The sequence below is a fragment of the Scyliorhinus torazame genome, chromosome 1, assembly GCF_047496885.1.
Source record: "Scyliorhinus torazame isolate Kashiwa2021f chromosome 1, sScyTor2.1, whole genome shotgun sequence".
Lineage (NCBI taxonomy): Eukaryota > Metazoa > Chordata > Chondrichthyes > Carcharhiniformes > Scyliorhinidae > Scyliorhinus > Scyliorhinus torazame.
The window spans coordinates 112,543,819-112,559,940 of NC_092707.1; positions in this window are offsets into that span (position 1 = coordinate 112,543,819).

Below are 16,122 nucleotides of genomic sequence, written 5' to 3' on the forward strand. Positions count from 1 at the left end.
GTGGCAGCACAGTGGAATACGGTCAGGATGGAGTTGCCTGGGAGTCCACTGGACCCCATGAAGTCTCATTGCAACAGATCAAACATGCGCAAAGAAATCTCCTGCTGATTACCATCCACGCTCCGACCGCCCCTGCTGAATCAGTACTCCATGTTGCACACCACTTGGTGGAAGTGGCAAGGGTGCAGAATGTACTCTTGGTGGTATCTTCAATGTCCATCACCAAGACTGGCTCGATAGCACCACTACTGACCAAGCTGGCTGGGTTCCAAAGGGCGTAGCTGCTACTCTAGTCTGGCAGTTGTTGAGGGGGCCAAAAAGAGGGAAAAACATACACTGTCAATCTGCCACCGCAGCTGTATCTGTCCATGGCAGTATCATCAAGAGTGACCATTGCACAGTCCTTGTGAAGACGATGTCCTGACTTCATACCCGTCAAGTGCCAAAAAGTGACTGAATATGGGATTAGGCAGGATGGTTGTGTTGCGTTACCACCATGTTGAACGGAGAGATTTCAAACAGATCCAGTGTCCATGAAGAGCTGTGGGCCATCGTCCGCAGAATATTCTTGTGTCCCCAGCCAAGCTATTCAAATAGCTACAACACGACAAGCCAGTTGACAATGTGCAAAATTGCCCAGGTATATCCTGTACACAAAAGGCAGGACAGATCCAATCTGGCCAACTCTACCCTATAAGTCTACTCCAGATGTGAGGTGAGAGTAACTGCCCTTGTCATCAAGGCAGCATTTTACAGAGTGGTATTAAAGGAGCCCAGGCAAAACTGGAATCAGTGTGAAAGCTTTCTGCTGGTTGGAGTCACTCCAAGCACAAAGGAAGACGATTGTGGTTGTTGGAGGTCAATAACCTCAGCCCCAGGACATCACTGCAGAAGTTCATCAGGATAGTGCCCAGGTCCAATTATTTTTAACTGCTACAGGTAGTTGTGGGGCAGTTTAGGAACGGCAGGATGGCACAATGGTTAACACTGCTGCCTCACAATGACCTTGGGCAACTCATCAGATACTGAAGCAGTCCATGTCAAAGTGCAGAAAGATCTGGACAATATCCAGACTTGGGCTTGCAAGTTTCAAATAACATTTATGCCACAAAAAAGCCTGGCGCTGTCTGTAAAACTTAAGACAGTTCCACCACTCTATTATTCAAACGCTTTAACCAGGTGCCCTTATTTGCGGATGAACAAAGGGCAAATACAAGTTTATAATTCAATTAAATTTATTATCAAATACAGTAAAAACAGTTGCATCCCAACTACAACTATCCCAAAATTCTTAATACTACCCATGCCAATGAACTCAATTGAGCTGCAGGTTGAATTCTCTGAGTCTAAGTTATCTCAGGGCCTCCCTCCATGAAGGTGGGCATCGCATGCTGCTTCCTTCTGTCCTCTGGTCCGCTGTGAACCTTCTCTGTGCTGAGTCTTCGCTGGGGAGGGTCTTAGTGGTTGACTCCCCTCTTCGTGCCTTTCCAGAAAGTCCTCTGGTCCTCAGCCAATGAAGGTCTCTGGGTGGGGGTTGCAACACCCAATGGTGTTGTCAATTGCAATTCTGCAGGACACCATGTGTATTGTTTGCGCGTAAGGTATTGTTACCTTACTCCAGAAGGGCAGCACGACGGCGCAGTGGTTAGCACTGCTGCCCCATGGCGTTGAGGTCCTAGCTTCGATCCCGGCTCTGGGTTACTGTCCGTGTGGAGTTTGCACATTCTCCCCGTTTGCATGGGTTTCGCACCCCCCCCCCCCCCCCCCACACCCAAAGATGTGCAGGGTAGTTGGATTGGCCACGCTAAATTGCCCCCAAATTGGAAAAATGAATTGGGTACTCTAAATTTATAAGCGAAAAAAAAAACCTTACTCCAGATGTGGTAACGGTGGGAAATCTGGGTGCCAGAAAGTCTAGCTTTATCTGAGCATCCACAATAATCGATCCATTTGAATGGGACCGATTATCTCCTGATGTGTGTTTGCAGGACGGCCTAGACTTGTCCCAACTGTCTGTCTCTGATCAGTGGGTTTGAACGTGGCTGCTCGAATTCCATCAGGCCTGCCTGTGGGCTGAATGTGGTTTAATTTAAAATGTCCAATTCTTATTTAAAGGATTCCTGACTCAATATGTAGATAAGCCAACTAAGGGGGAGGCCATATTGGATTTGGTGCTTGGCAACGAACCAGGCCAGGTGTCAGATGTCTCGGTGGGAGAGCATTTCAGTAACAGTGACCACAACTCCTTGACCTTTACCATAATCATGGAGAGGGATAGGAACAGACAGTATGGGAAGGTATTTAATTGAGGGAGGGGAAATTATATTGCTATTCGACAGGAGCTGAGGAGCATAAATTGGGAACAGATGTCCTCAGGGAAATGCACAACAGTAATGTGGGGGTTGTTTAAGGAGCACTTGCTGCGAGTGCTGGATAGTTTTGTCCCACTGAGACAAGAAAGGAATGGTAAGGTGAAGGAACCTTGGATGGCAAGAGAAATGGAGCTTCTAGTCAAAAGCAAGAAGGTAGCTTACGTAAGGTTGAGGAAGCAAGGATCTGGCACGGCTCTAGCGGGTTACAAGGTAGCCAAGAATGAACTCAAAAACGGACTTAGGAGAGCAAGGGGGCATGAAAAAGCCCTGGCGGGAAGGAGTAGGGAAAACCCCAAGGCTTTCTACACTTATGTGAGAAATAAGAGGATGATCAGAGTGAGAGTGGGGCCGATCAGGCTTAGTGGAGGGAATTTGTACGTAGAGTCTGAGGAGGTAGGGGAGGCCCTAAATGAATATTTTGCTTCAGTATTCACTAGAGAGAGGGACCTTGTTGCTCATGAGAACAGCGTGAACCAGGTTAATAGGCTCGAACAGGTTGATATTAAGAAGGAGGATGTGTAGGGCGGCATGTGGCTTAGTGGAAAGCACTGGGACTGCGGCGCTGAGGACCCCGGTTCGAATCCCGGCCCTGGGGCACTGTCCGTGTGGAGTTTGCACATTCTCCCCATGTCTGCGTGGATTTCACCCCCACAACCCAAAGATGTGCAGGTTAGGTGGAATGGCCACACTAAATTGCCCCTTAATTGGAAAAAAATTAATAATTGGGTACTCTAAAGTTATTTTTTTTTTAAAAAGGAGGATGTGCTGGAAATTTTGAGTAGCATCAGGATAGATAAGTCCCCTGGGCCAGATGGGATATACCCAAGGTTACCATGGGAAGCGAGAGAGGAGATTGCTGCGCCGTTGGCGATGATCTTTGCGTCCTCACTCCACTGGAGTAGTACCGGATGATTGGAGGGAGGCGAATGTTGTTCCCCTGTTCAAGAAAGGGAATAGGGAAATCCCTGGGAATTACAGACCACTCAGTCTTATGACTGTGGTGAGCAAAATACTGGAAAGGATTCTGAGAGATAGGATTTATGATTATTTAAAAAAACATAGTTTGATTAAAGATAGTCAGCATAGCTTTGTGAGGGGCAGGTCATGCCTCACAAGCCTCATTAAATTCTTTGAGGATGTGACGAGACACATTGATGAAGGTCGGGTAGTGGATGTGGTGTACATGGATTTCAGTAAGGCATTTGATAAAGTTCCCCATGGGAGGCTCATTCATAAAGTCAGGGGGCATGGGATGCAGCAAAATTTGGCTGTCTGGAAACAGAATTGGCTGGCCGAAAGAAGACAGCGAGTGGTAGTGGATGGAAAGTATTCTGCCTGGACGTCAGTGACCAGTGGTGCCTGGTCTGGGACCTCTGCCCTTTGTGGTTTTTATAAATGACTTGGATGAGGAAGTGGAAGGGTGAGTTAGTAAGTTTGCCGATGACACAAAGGTTGGTGGAGTTGTAGATAGTGTCGAGGGCTGTTCCAGGTTACAATAGGACATTGATAGGATGCAGAGCTGGGCTGAGAAGTGGCAGATGGAGTTCAACCTAGATAAATGTGAAATGATTCATTTTGGAAGATCAAATTTGAATGCTGAATACAGGGTTAAAGGCAGGATTCTTGGCAATGTGGAGGAACAGAGGGACCTTGGGGTCCACGTACATAGATCCCTCAAAGTTGCCATCCAGGTTGATAGGGTTGTTAAAAAGGCGTATGGTGTGTTGGTTTTCATTAACAGGGGATTGAGTTTAAGAGCTGCAAAGTTTTGCTGCAGCATTATAGAGCCCTGGCTAGACCACACTTGGAATATTGTGTCCAGTTCTGGTCGCCTCATTACAGGAAGGATGTGGATGCTTTGGCGAGGGTGCAGAGGAGATTTACCAGGATACTGCCTGGACTGGGGGGCATATCTTATGAAGAAAGGTTAAGGGAGCTAGGGCTTTTCTCACTGGAGCGAAGAAGGAAGAGAGGTGACTTGATAGAGGTGTACAAGGTGATGAGAGGCATGGATAGAGTGGATAGCCAGAGACTTTTCCCCAGGGTGGAAATGGCTGTCACGAGGGGACATAATTTTAAGGTGATTGGAGGAAGGTATAGGAGAGATGTCAAGAGGTAGGTTCTTTACACAGAGAGTGGTGGGTGTGTGGAATGCACTGCCAGCGGAGGTGGTGGAGTCAGAGTCATTAAGGACATTTAAGCGACTCTTGGACAGGCACATGGACAGCAGTAAATTGAGGGGTGTAGGTTAGATTGATCTTAGATTCGGATACACAGTCGGCACAACATCGTGGGCTGAAGGGCCTGTACTGTTCCATGTTCTAAAGTGTCCAATTGTAGATGGGGCCTAAAATTGGGCAGCTCTCCATTTTACCACAGCGGCACTCACCAACTCCAATCTAACCAGCACCCATGGCATTTAATGGCATTTCCATCGCAGAATCTCAACATCCTGGTGATTACCATTGACCAGAAACTGAACTGGACTAGCCATATGAATACTGTGGCTACAAAGCAGGTCAGAGGTTAGGAATCTTGTGGTGAGTAACTCACTTCCTGACTCCCCAAAGCCTGTTCACCATCTTCAAAGATCAAGTTGGGACTTCCGGTGGCGGCCATGGTGTGAGTGGCCGCACACAGTGGAGCTCCTGCTTAAAGGAGTAAAAAAGAGCTCTTGTTACCCAAAATTGAGTGCATATTCGGCAGAAAAGTGTAACTAAAGGTTGAAGGAGAAGTTCCCTCTCGGGAGTGGTATGTCTGCTGGTTACCAAACCCGGCACAAGGTGAAAGACCTGGCCAAGGAGTTGGCAGAGACCTGTGGTGCAGCAGCCAGTGGAAGGATGGCAGAGGGGGAAAGATCAGTGCAAGTAGCAAAGGCCCAGATGGAACAGTCGATGGCCTTGATCGAGAAAGACAACCGCCAGCAGAGGAAGGAGATGCAGGTGGATCAATCGAAGGCCATCGAAGGGTCTGTGACAACCTTGAAGGGCACGATGGAGAGGGTGGAGAAATGTTTCAAGGCACAGGGTTACAGATCAGTGATTGAGAGGCTGATGTCGGACCACAGCGATTGGGTGGTGGCATTGAGAGCAAAGATGGGGGAGCAGGAGGTAGATCGGGAAGGCGGAATCTGCGGGTAGTGGGCCTGCCTGAAGGAGTGGAAGGGCGAGTACAATGAGGTATGTTTCGAGGATGCTGGCGAGGCTGGTGGCGGAGGGGGTGCTGGATAAGGCCCCTGAGGTGGACAGAGCGCACAGGTCTCTGAGGCAGAAGCCTAGAGGGGGGGAGCCGCTGCGGGCGGTGATCGTGCGGCTCCACAAGTTCATGGAGAAGGAGATGATTCTGCAGTGGGCCTGGGAGAAGTGCAACTGCGAATAGGAGGGGAACAAGGTCTGAAAAAAACAGCACATTGGAGCTGAGCTGGCAAAACGGCGTGCAGGCTTCAATAGAGCCAAGGCGGGCTATATCGACGGCAGATCAGGTTTGGGGTGCTCTACCTGGCGAAGCTTTGGGTGACGTATGAGGGCCGGGAGTACTACTCTGAGACCCCAGAAGCGGCCAATGACTTTTATCAAGAAGCATAAACTGGGGGAGAACTAAACTGAACAAATTTGGGAGACTGAGGCGCTGGCAGTTTGAAGTAATTGGGAATACGGGTAGAGTGGGGGTTGGAGGGAGGGAGCGTTTTCTTTTTTTCCGATGTGAAGGTTTTTTTCTTCTTTTTACTGTTGGGTTGACAAAGGGTAGCAGGGGTGAAAGGTTTGTAAGGAGATGGCTGTTCCCATCCCCCCTCCTCCTGCCTGGGGCTGTGTTTGTCTTTTTGTTTCAAGTTGGGGAAAGTGACCTGCATTCGAGATAAGTCTTTGTTTGGGTGGGTGTCGTGTTGGGTGCTCTGCTACACAGACGAACCAACACGGTTGCAGATGGTACAACTCTGTTTTATTACTATCAATAACAACATCTGTAAACTTGTTACTGTGGTTCGTTCATTACCCTTTAACCTGTGGACCCAGCCCTAACACTATCTTGGAGAGGCACTCAGCACATGGTGAATGTCTGAGTGGCTTGCTGTGAGCTCTGTGCCCTGAGCTGTCTCCTGCTGGAATGAGCGGGAACTGTGGTGTTCCCCGTTTTATAGTGCGTGTGCCCTTGCTTGTGATTGGCTGTGATGTTGCGTGTCTGTTGATTGGTCCGTTGATCTGTCCATCAGTGTGTATGTGTGTTTGCACCATGATGTGTATCTGAATATCATGACAGCGGGGGAGGGGGAGGTCAGTGGGGAAGCCTTCTTCATAGAACAGAGGAAAGGGTGGGGGGGGGGGGTCGGGTCAGTAGGAGCAGATCAGTGCTTGGCAGTAGTTGCCATGTGTGGTGGCATGTATTAGGGGTATTACGGTACCCTGTGATGCCGAGAGGCTATTGGTGGATAGACGCTGGGTCCAGATTGGATCAGCCGGCTACTGGCTCCACCCAGTAAGGCGGAGTATAAGAGCCCGGGTTCTCCCAGCAGCCGCATTCTGTAACTGTGCTGCTGGGGAACAAGTCTGCGTAATAAAGCCATCGATTGACTCCTCATCTCGTCTCGTGGGTGATTAATTGTGCTACAATTAATTACGCAGACTTTAAAGGACATGGAGCTCCGAATCATTCCGGAGTGTCTACGAATCAGCCCCCATGCGGCAAACCCAGCGGCCACTTTTAAACACTGGTTAGCACGTTTTGATGGATACCTCCGAACGGCCCCCGGCGTACCTACAGAAGACCAGAAAATGCAGGTCCTGCATTCCAGGGTGAAATCTACACTCTCATAGAGGGCGCGATTTCCAGGCGGTGCTCGCCATGCTGAGAGGAATCTACGTTCGGCCCGTCAACCAGGTCTACGCACGCCACCAGCTCGCGGCGAGACTGCAAATACCCAGGGAATCGTTGGACAAATTCTACAGTGCGCTGTTAATACTGGGGAGAAACTGCAACTGCCCACCGGTTTCGGCTAACGAACACACGGAGCTACTGGTTCGGGATGCTTTCGTGGCAGGTATGCTTTCGTCCCAAATTCACCAGCGATTGCTGGAAAGAGACGCACTAGTCCTCAAGGAGGCACGGGCCTTCGCTGCCTCGCTCGATGGGGCATCGCAGAACACCCGTGCCTAAGCCCCCGACCGCCCGGCAGCCCCTTGGGCACCGTGGACCTCCGCCGCGACCGAACCCCCGGGACCCCCCACCGCCCCGCAGGCCTATGCTGCCAGAGCAGCAGATCACCGGAGGGGGGGCCCGCTGATACTTTTGTGGACAAGCGAAACACCCCCAACTGCGCTGCCCGGCCAGCTCAGCTCTCTGTAAAGGGTGCGGCAAAAAGGGGCACTTTGTAGCAGTGTGCCAGGCTCGGGGGGTCGCCGCAATCTCCGGGGGAGAACCAGGACTCCGAACTCAACCCCCCCAACGATCCATGTGCGGCCAACGGGCGCCACCATCTTGGGTCCCGGACTCAATGCGGGAGGGATGGGCGCCGCCATTTTGTTCTCCGGCAACGTGCGATCAATTGGCGGAGCCATCTTGGCCACCCCCGACCGTGTGCGACCCGTGGACGTCGCTATCTTGGCTGACGGCTAAGGACCCCAGGATGGACGGCCCCACGGGGCCTGAAGAAAACGCCCTGATGCAACAACTGCGACTGGCTTCGGTGACCCTGGACCAGTCGCGGCCCCGAACGCTCCAAACGGCAACAACGACGGTGCTCATAAACGCGTACGAGACGCCCTGCCTGATCGACTCTGGGAGCACAGAGAGTTTTATACATCCTGATACGGTAAGACGCTGTTCCCTTCCGATCCACCCGAGTAATCAAAAATATTTTCTGGCGGCAGGGTCCCATTCTGTAGCGATCAAAGGGTTCTGCATTGCGAACCTCACGGTGCAGGGGAGGGAGTTCAAGAACTACCGGCTTTACGTCCTCCCATACCTCTGCGCTGCCGCACTCCTGGGGTTGGATTTTCAGTTCAACCTCCAGAGTTTAACGTTTCAATTCGGCGGCCCTATACCCCCACTCACTATCTGCAGCCTCCCGACCCTCAAGGTCGGGTCGCCTTCCCTGTTTGCGAACCTCACCCCGGATTGCAAACCAGTCGCCACTAGGAGCAGACGGTAGAGTACCCAGGACCGAACCTTTATCCGGTCAGAAGTCCAGCGGCTGCTGAGGGAAGGCATAATCCAGGCCAGCAATAGTCCCTGGAGAGCTCAGGTGGTAGTTGTAAAGACCGGGGAGAAGCAGAGGATGGTCATAGACTATAGTCAAACCATCAATAGGTACATGCAGCTGGATGCGTACCCTCTCCCCCGCATATCCGACATGGTCAATCGGATTGCACAGTACAAGGTCTTTTCCACGGTGGACCTTAAGTCCACCTATCACCAGCTCCCCATCCGCCCAGGCGACCGCAAATACACTGCTTTTGAAGCAGATGGGCGGCTCTATCACTTTTTAAGGGTTCCATTCGGCGACACTAACGGGGTCTCGGTCTTCCAATGGGAGATGGACCGAATGGTTGACCGGTACGGTTTGCGGGCCACGTTTCTGTACCTCGATAACGTCACCATCTGCGGCCATGACCAGCAGGACCACGATGCCAACCTCCACAAATTCCTCCAGACCGCAAATGCCCTGAATCTCACATACAACAGGGAGAAATGCCGACCGTCTAGCTATCCTCGGCTACGTAGTGCGAAATGGAGTTATAGGCCCAGACCCTGAACGCATGCGCCCCCTCATGGAGTTCCCCCTCCCTCACTGCTCCAAGGCCCTGAAACGCTGCCTGGGCTTTTTCTCTTATTACGCCCAGTGGGTCCCCAACTACGCGGACAAGGCCCGTCTGCTAATTCAGTCCACGGTCTTTCCCCTGTCAACGAGGCCCGCGGATCAAAGCGGATATCGCAAAGGCCACGATGCACGCGATCGACGAGTCCCTCCCTTCCAAGTCGAGAGCGACGCGCCCAACGTAGACCCCTGGCCTTTTTTTCACGCACCCTCCACGCTTCAGAAACCCGCCACTCCTCAGTGGAAAAGGAGGCCCAGGCCATAGTGGAAGCTGTGCGACATTGGAGGCATTACCTGGCCGGTAGGAGATTCACTCTCCTCACTGACCAACGGTCGGTTGCCTTCATGTTCGATAATGCACAGCGGGGCAAGATCAAGAACGACAAGATCTTGCGGTGGAGGATCGAACTCTCCACCTATAACTATGATATCTTGTATTGTCCCGGAAAGCTGAACGAGCCTTCCGATGCCCTATCCCGCGGCACATGTGCCAACGCACAAGTGGACCGTCTCCGAACCCTCCACCAGGACCTCTGCCACCCGGGGGTCACTCGGTTCTATCACTTCGTAAAGACCAGCAACCTGCCCTACTCCATCGAGGAGGTCAGGACAGCCACCAGGAACTGCCAAATCTGCACAGAGTGCAAACCGCATTTCTGCAGGCCAGATAAAGCGAACCTGATAAAGGCTTCCCGTCCCTTTGAGCACCTCAGTCTGGACTTCAAAGGCCCCCTCCCCTCCACCGATCGCAACACGTACTTCCTGAATGTGATTGACGAATACTCCCGGTTCCCTTTCGCCATCCCCTGCCCCGACATGACCGTGGCCACGGTCATTAGAGCCCTCTGCATCATCTTTACACTGTTCGGTTTCCCCGCCTACATACATAGTGATAGGGGGTCCTTCTTCATGAGCGACGAACTGTGTCGATTCCTGCTCAGCAAAGGCATTGCTTCGAGCAGGACGGCCAGTTACAACCCCCAGGGGAACGGTCAGGTAGAGAGGGAGAACGGAACGGTCTGGAAGACCGTCCTGCTGGCCCTACGGTCCAGAAGTCTCCCAGTGTCCCGCTGGCAGGAAGTCCTCCCGGGCGCCCTCCACTCCATCCGGTCGCTGCTTTGTACCACAACAAATCAAACACCTCACGAACGCCTCCTTGTCTTCCCTAGGAAGTCCTCCTCCGGAACATCACTTCTGACCTGGCTGGCAGCCCCAGGACCCATCCTGCTCCGAAAGCATGTGCGGACGCACAAATCGGACCCGTTGGTCGAGAGGGTTCATCTCCTCCATGCGAACCCTCAATACACCTACATGGTATACCCCGACGGCCGACAGCACACGGTCTTCCTGCGGGACCTGGCACTCACCGGAGCTCCACACACACCCCCAACACCAATCAACCCCTCCCTCCCACCGGTGCACCCCACAGCCGCCCCCCCCGGAGCTCCACACACACCCCCAACATCAATCACCTCCTCCCTCCCACCGGCGCACCCCACAGCCGGCCCCTTCCCGGGTGGATCGGTCCTTCCCCCCGCCCCGCCTAGGGGTAGTGGAGCAGGAAGAGGCCTCGCTACGCTTCCAGAGACGACGGTGCCCGAACCAGCACCTGCATCACCACCGGGGCTGAGACGATCGGCGAGGTCGACCAGGGCACCCAGTCGACTCATCAAATCCGTATAACAAAGCAAGAAATGCCTCTGTAAATAATTCAGTTGCCCAGTAAAAGTAGCATTGTAAATAGTACTGGTAGTGGATGTCGGAGCATAGCCGCCTTGTTAGCGGCATCCTAGGTACCGACTCTGTAAACCCCTACCACCATACGGCCCACTACCCCCGCCGGGATCCTTTTTAACAAGGGGTGAATGTGGTGGTATGTATTAGGGGTATTGCGGTACCCTGTGATGCCAAGAGGCTATTGGTGGATAGACGTTGGGTCCCGATTGGATCAGCCGCCTACTGGCTCCACCCAGTAAGGCGGAGTATATGGGCCCGGGTTCTCCCAGCAGCCGCATTCTGTAACTGTGCTGCTGGGGAACAAGTCTGAGTAATAAAGCCATCGATAGACTCCTTCTCATCTCGACTCGTGAGTGATTGATTGTGCTACACCATGCTGGTAGGTAATGCTGGTGAACAGAAGTGAGGTGGGGGAGAAGGCTGAGAGAGGTGGCCGGAGGGGAGAGAACAAGGGGGGTGGGGTTGAAGGGAGGGTGATGCAACGAGATGAGGTTGGAGAAGTGACATGGTCAGGGGTGGAGAAAGGGGCCATCTTGGATGGGCCAGGTATAGGGTGAAATTAACGTGATAAGAGCCAAGAGGGAAGGATGGCGGATGGTAGAGGGGAATGGAGGCATAAGCTCCCGGTAAGGCAGATAACGTGGAACATGCGAGGGCTCAATGGACCGGTCAAAAGATCACGGGTCTTTCGCACCTTAGGAGCTTCTAAGCGGAGGTGGTCTTTCTGCAGGAGGTGCACCTCCGCGTGAAGAACCAGGTTAGGCTAAGGAAGGGGCGGGTGGGTCATGTTTTCCACTCGGAGTTTGATTCAATGTTGTGGGGGTGGCAATTCTGATCGGTAAGAAATCGGGGTTTGTGAATGTGAAGGAAGTGAGCGACCCAAGTGGGAGATATGTGATGGTGATGGGGTTTTATAGGGGATTCCTGTGGTACTGGTGAATGTATATGCACCAAATTGGGATGATGTGGGTTTTATGAGGGGGTTGCTGGCAGCAATGCCGGACTTGGCCACGCACCAGTTGATTATGGGAGGAGATTTTAACTGTGTCCTGGAGCCGAGGGTGAATAGGCCGAGCCCCAGGTCATTTCGTAGGATACAAATGACAAAGGAGCTGGGTGGGTTTATGGAGAAGATGGGGTATGGTGGACCTGTGACACTTCAAGAACCCAGGGGGAAGGGAGAATTCCTTTTGTCGTAAAGTGTCTTGGGTACATTCCAGAATTGACTTTTTTGTGGTGAACCGGGAGGTTTTGGTTGGGGTGGAGGGGGCAGATTACGCAGGGATAGTAATCTTGGATCATGCGCCCCATTGGCTGGAGATTAGGCTTAGATCGGGATGGGAACAGAGGCTGGGGTGTAGGCTCGATTCGGGATTGTTGGCAGATAGAGGGTTTTATGACAAAGTGCGGGCTGTGATTAAAGATTATGTGGAATTGAACCAAAATGGGGAGGTGTCAGCTACCACATTTTGGGAAGCGCAGAAAGCTGTGGTCCAAGGGGATATTATCTCATTCAAGGCGCATGCGGATAGGGAAAGGAGGGAGCAATATGAACGAGATAGTAGACGTAGATAGGGAGTACTCGAGGTGCACGGAGTACACGGAGGGATTTACAAGGAGGAAAAAATTACTTGGGGCAATTTGACAGGCTGACAATGGGGAGGATGGTAGTACAGCTGTGTAAGGCAAGAGGGATGCAATACGAATACGGGGAGAAGGTGAGTTGAATGTTAGCGCATTCAGCTACGGAGGCAGGCCACGTCCAGGAAAATGTTGAAGATACGGACTGGGGCACGGGATGTGGTATCGGAGCCGGGGAAGATAAGCAATGTTTTTAGGGATTATTATAAGGAGCTGTACAGGGCGGACATGGGACAGTTCTTAGGCGAACTGGAATTCCCACTGTTGGAGGAAGAGAAGAGGCAGGCGCTAGAGGAGCCCCATGGGGCGAGGGAGATATTGGATTGTATAAGGGGTATGAAGTCGGGGAAGACCCTGTGGCCTGATGGCTACCCGGTGGAATTTTCTAAGGAGTCTGCGATGGACCTGGCACCACATCCCTTGGGGTGTTTAATGAGGCATTGGAGAAGGGGGAGCTTACGGAGATGATGACACAGGCAACAATCACATTAATACCAAAAAAGGGGAAGGACCCATTGGAATGTGCGTCGTATAGGCCAGGCATTTTCAAAGTGGGGGTCAGGAGGGTCGCGGAGCCGTCCATCGCAGTGTTCCCGAGCAGGGGAATTCACGTGCAACAGCTTTTAACAATGCCGGCTGCGCGGCTTTACAAATGGCGGCCGTGAACAGCTAAGAAAATGCGGGCGCATGCGTGCCCGCTCATCAGTGCACATGCGGTCCGGGAGTGTTGGGACCTGAACCCGGGGTCAAAGTGCAATCACGGCATGGCAGCGGCTGACTGTGATGATCACTGATGATGAACAAGGCTATGACCTCGATCTCTAAACATTACTGATCCCTAAACATTACTGTAATGATCTGGAGAGAATATATATTCCTCATGGTTTAATCATGGACAGAACTGAACCTGATGGAATGCACCCAGAGTAGTAAAAGAGATGGCTAGGGAAATTGCAAATGTGCTGATAATTTACCAAAATTCACTAGACTCTGCGGTGGTCCCGGCGGATTGGAAATTAGCAAATGTGACACCACTGTTTAAAAAAGGAGGGAGGCAGACAGCGGGTAATTACAGGCCAGTGAGCTTAACTTCGGAAGTAGGGAAGATGCTGGAATCTATCATCAAGGAAGAAATAGCGAGGCATCTGGATGGAAATTGTCCCATTGGGCAGACGCAGCATGGGTTCATAAAGGGCAGGTCGTGCCTAACTAATTTAGTGGAATTTTTTGAGGACATTAACAGTGCGGTAGATAACGGGGAGCCAATGGATGTGGTATATCTGGATTTCCACAAAGCCTTTGACAAGGTGCCACACAAAAGGTTGCTGCATAAGATAAAGATGCATGGCATTAAGGGGAAAGTAGTAGCATGGATAGAGCATTGGTTAATTATTAGAAAGCAAAGAGTGGGGATTAATGGGTGTTTCTCTGGTTGGCAATCAGTAGCTAGTGGTGTCCCTCAGGGATCAGTGTTGGGTCCACAATTGTTCACAATTTACATAGATGATTTGGAGTTGGGGACCAAGGGCAATGTGTCCAAGTTTGCAGACGACACTAAGATGAGTGGTAAAGCAAAAAGTGCAGAGGATACTGGAAGTCTGCAGAGGGATTTGGATAGGCTAAGTGAAAGGGCTAGGGTCTGGCAGATGGAATACAATGTTGACAAATGTGAGGTTATCCATTTTGGTAGGAATAACAGCAAAAGGGATTATCATTTAAATGATAAAATATTAAAATATGCCCCTGTGCAGAGAGACCTGGGTGTGCTAGTGCATGAGTCGCAAAAAGTTGGTTTACAGGTGCAACATGTGATTAAGAAGGCAATGGAATTTTGTCCTTCATTGCTAGAGGGATGGAGTTTAAGACTAGGGAGGTTATGCTGCAATTTTATAAGGTGTTAGTGAGGCCACACCTGGAGTATTGTGTTCGGTTTTGGTCTCCTTACTTGAGAAAGGACGTACTGGCACTGGAGGGTGTGCAGAGGAGATTCACTAGGTTAATCCCAGAGTTGAAGGGGTTGGATTACGAAGAGAGGTTGAGTAGACTGGAACTGTACTCGTTGGAATTTAGAAGGATGAGGGGGGATCTGATAGAAACATATAAAATTATGAAGGGAATAGATAGGATAGATGCGGGCAGGTTGTTTCCACTGGCGGGTGAAAGCAGAACTAGGGGGCATAGCCTCAAAATAAGGGGAAGTAGATTTAGGACTGAGTTTAGGAGGAACTTCTTCACCCAAAGGGCTGTGAATCTATGGAATTCCTTGCCCAGTGAAGCAGTAGAGGCTCCTTCATTAAATGTTTTTAAGATAAAGATAGATAGTTTTTTGAAGAATAAAGGGATTAAGGGTTATTGTGTTCGGGCCGGAAAGTGGAGCTGAGTCCACAAAAGATCAGCCATGATCTCATTGAATGGCGGAGCAGGCTCGAGGGGCCAGATGGCCTACTCCTCCTCCTAGTTCTTATGTTCTTATGTTTGGCAAGGGATATAATGAAAGCCATTAGAAATCATCACATCATCACCCTCTGTGTACTGAAGGGTGGTTGTAAGTTTTGTGCTGACCTTTTAGCTTACATTAAAGCATTGAATCGAAACAGTGACCAGTCAATCCCAATGACGGTGGACTTCATCCGCTTGAAAAGTTGCTGTAATGATCAGTCAACAGGGGAGTTACTCAGAGTTTACAAACTGAGATACGAAATCCACGCTCTCCTCCTGTGAACCTGATTGGAGAAGTGAGATCATGAGGACCTAGCAGGCTCATCTCTCGCATTAAAGTTAAGAGAGGTCGCGAAGGTCGGTCGCGAAGGTCGGCCGGCATGGGCCACGAAGATCAGCCGGTGTGGGTCCTGAAGGTTGGCTGGTTGGTAAAAATGGGTACCCGGAAAAAAAGTTTGAAAAACACGGGGTAGGCCCATATCGTTGTTAAATATAGACAGGAAAGTGTGGCTACGTTGGTGCCGGGAAGGATGGAAATATTTATGAAGCATTGTGGAAAATATCTTGAACAAGAAAAGGAGGTTCTGGTAAATCAGAATAATTGGTTGAATACAGAATTTAAAAACAAAACTAACAAACTGTTAGAACTTCATCATGAGAAAAACAATGAGATCTTTGGACTTCAAAGCAAAGTGGAGCAAATGAAGAAGGATGGTCTGGAGTGTTGCAATTCAAAAGCTGTTTCTGTGAATAAAAATTCATTGTTGAATGCTGATACAGTTCAGCAAAGAACTGACTGAAGTAATCTTGCTGATGTATCAATGTCAGTAATGAACAATAAAAAAACAGTTAAAGTACTTGCAGAATTGGAAGTTAAGACTTGTCAACCAGAAGTGCTGACATTGCAAAGTGATCTTTCTTTTTAAAATAAATTTAGAGTACCCAATTCATTTTTCCCAATTAAGGGGCAACAGGGGGCTGGTTTAGCACAGGGCTAAATCGCTGGCTTTGAAAGCAGACCAAGGCAGGCCAGCAGCACAGTTCAATTCCCGTACTAGCCTCCCAAACAGGCACCGGAATGTGGCGACTAGGGGCTTTTCAAGTAACTTCATTTGATGCCTA